The sequence below is a fragment of the Megascapheus bottae genome, unplaced genomic scaffold (genome assembly GCF_031878675.1).
Source record: "Megascapheus bottae isolate mThoBot1 unplaced genomic scaffold, mThoBot2.hap1 HAP1_SCAFFOLD_79, whole genome shotgun sequence".
NCBI lineage: Eukaryota > Metazoa > Chordata > Mammalia > Rodentia > Geomyidae > Megascapheus > Megascapheus bottae.
The window spans coordinates 427,303-429,981 of NW_028327439.1; positions in this window are offsets into that span (position 1 = coordinate 427,303).

Below are 2,679 nucleotides of genomic sequence, written 5' to 3' on the forward strand. Positions count from 1 at the left end.
GGTCGTCTTGAAAACAAATCATTTGCATACCCTTCATGATTTTCAAAAATTAATGGGGGACGTAAATTGGGTCAGAAATTTTCTTAATGTCCCTCGCTCTGAATTGTTGCCCCTCTTTTCCTTATTGGAGGGAGACCCGGATGTTACTTCACCTAGAAAATTGACTGTTCAGGCTAAGAGTTCCATTCAGCGTCTTGAACAGGCCATAGAAAATGCACAACTCTTGCGTGTAAATCCATCAGCGCCAATCTTATTGTGCATATTTAAAACAAAAAATTATCCTACAGGAGTATTATGGCAAGAAGGCCCATTGTTATGGTTGCATGGAAACTCTTATGGCTTAAAAACTATTCAGTATTTTCCAGAATTAGTTGCTTTATTAGCTCTTACAGGTTGCAAGGCGTGTTTGACTCACTTTGCAAAATTTCCTGACAAATTAATTATTCCTTATACCCGGCAACAAGTACAAATATTGGCTGCCTCTGTTGACTGGTGGGCAGTTTTGGTGTGCTCCTTTCCAAATATAATTGACAATCATTATCCCAAACATCCACTGCTGAATTTTGTGCGTGAAGATTGGGTGTATTTCCCCAAAGTTACGAAAAAACTGCCTCTGAGTAATGCCTTAATTATATTTACAGATGGGTCAAAAACAGGCCGAGGTGCCTATGTAGTTCAAGGAAAAGAGCCAGTAACTTTAAATTTTCAACCAGAAACTCCACAAGTAGTTGAATGTCTAACAGTTTTAGAAGTATTCAGGAAATTTCCTGAGCCTTTTAACCTATATTCTGATTCACAATATGTAGTTAATGCAGTGGCATCCCTGGAAGTCGCAGCCTCCATAAAAGGTAGCAGTACAGTTTCAAATATATTATCCCAACTTCAGAGTTTAATTTTACAAAGGAAAAATCCTTTTTTCATTGGTCATATTCGGGCACATACTGGCTTGCCTGGTCCCATGTCAGAGGCCAATGCCTTAGTGGATTTGACTGCCAGAGCCCTGGTGGGCCTTTCCCATAATTCTGTTCAATTAGCACGAGATTTTCATCAACTTTATCATGTTTCTGCAAAAACCCTTCGTTATAAGTTTTCCATTTCACGCCAACAGGCTAGAGAGATTGTTAAAGCTTGTCAATCCTGTGTAGTATATCACCCCTCTTTCATAATTGGAGTTAATCCTAGAGGCCTTTGCTCTAATGCCTTATGGCAAATGGATGTTACTCATGTGCCTGAGTTTGGCAGGACAAAATATGTTCATGTTTCAGTGGACACTTTCTCTGGCATATTGCATGCCACAGCCCTTACAGGGGAAAGGGTGTCCCATGTCAAAGTTCATTGCTTGGAAGCCTGGGCAGCATGGGGAAAACCATTAAAATTGAAAACAGATAATGGCCCTGCTTATGCCTCTGCCGGATTTCGCTCCTTTTGCACTCAAATGCAGGTAGTTCATTCTACTGGCCTCCCTTACAATCCCCAGGGTCAGGGAATTGTGGAACGCGCCAATAGAACACTTAAACAACTTTTATTTAAACAAAAGGAGGGAATAGGCCGAGATGCCTCCCCCAGAGAAAGGCTGGCCATTGCACTGTTTACCTTAAATTATGTAACAGTGGATGACAATGGACAATCAGCTGCTGATCGGCATGCTGGAAAAATGGCAATATCACCCACACAAAAAGTAATGTGGAAAAATGTTATTGATAACAAATGGTATGGACCAGATCCTGTAATTCAGAGATCCAGGGGAGCTGTTTGTGTTTTTCCACAGGGACAGGAATCCCCCCATTGGGTACCACAGCGCCTCGTAAGGATATTGGAGGAAAATCAAACGCCTAAAGAGGATGATGTGAAACAAAGTCCTGGGAATAATCCTGTTAATAATTCTTCTGCTGCCACGACTTTGGATGAAGAGACAGAAGGGAAAAAGCAACAAGGAAAAGACGATGTGGGCAGTGATGAAGACCTTTCCATTACCAATGCCTGTGACTAATGCTTCTTCCGTTTTTCCCCTTTGTGCCACCAATTCTTCCTTGCAACTGCAAGGTTCCCTATGCCTTACCCTGTCAAAAAATCTGTCCTTCTGTGTTAGGCTGGTTTCTCAAAAATTGGGTCGCTCTGATTATTTTAAATTGTTCTGCCATAGAGTGTAAATTGAGTCAATGCTGGAGCCGTTGCCTACATTTGTTCCAGTTCCTGTGAATGTTTGTTGCAGTTTGTTTTGGGTTTTGTGTCTTTAGCCTTTGGTTGCTCTGCCAAATGAGGTCTCGCAATAAGAGAGAGAGAGAGCAATGCTTGTTCATGCACTCACTGCCTTGGAGCAGGGACACTCCCCCAAAATTTGGCTTGCAGCTTTAAAGGCCAACTAAAAGTGCCCTATACTGCCTTTGCACCCTCGAGACCTTAGTCTATTGCACGAGGAATAGGAGTATAGGCAGCCAAGAGTTGTGAAATGATGGACAAAGTACCACTCCTGACCCTAACAGGTCAGGGAGAGCATGTGCGTCAGCATATGGGTCTGCGCCCCTAGCCCATCTCCACAAAGGGAAAAGAGGACCTGGAGGGGAGGGATCCAGAGTTGATCGCCTGGGTCACTCCTCTAGAGTAGGACCTCAAGTTTTACTTTGGAGGACAGCACCTCTACTCTCTTCACAACAGGTATGTTGGCCTGCTGCGTTAAAA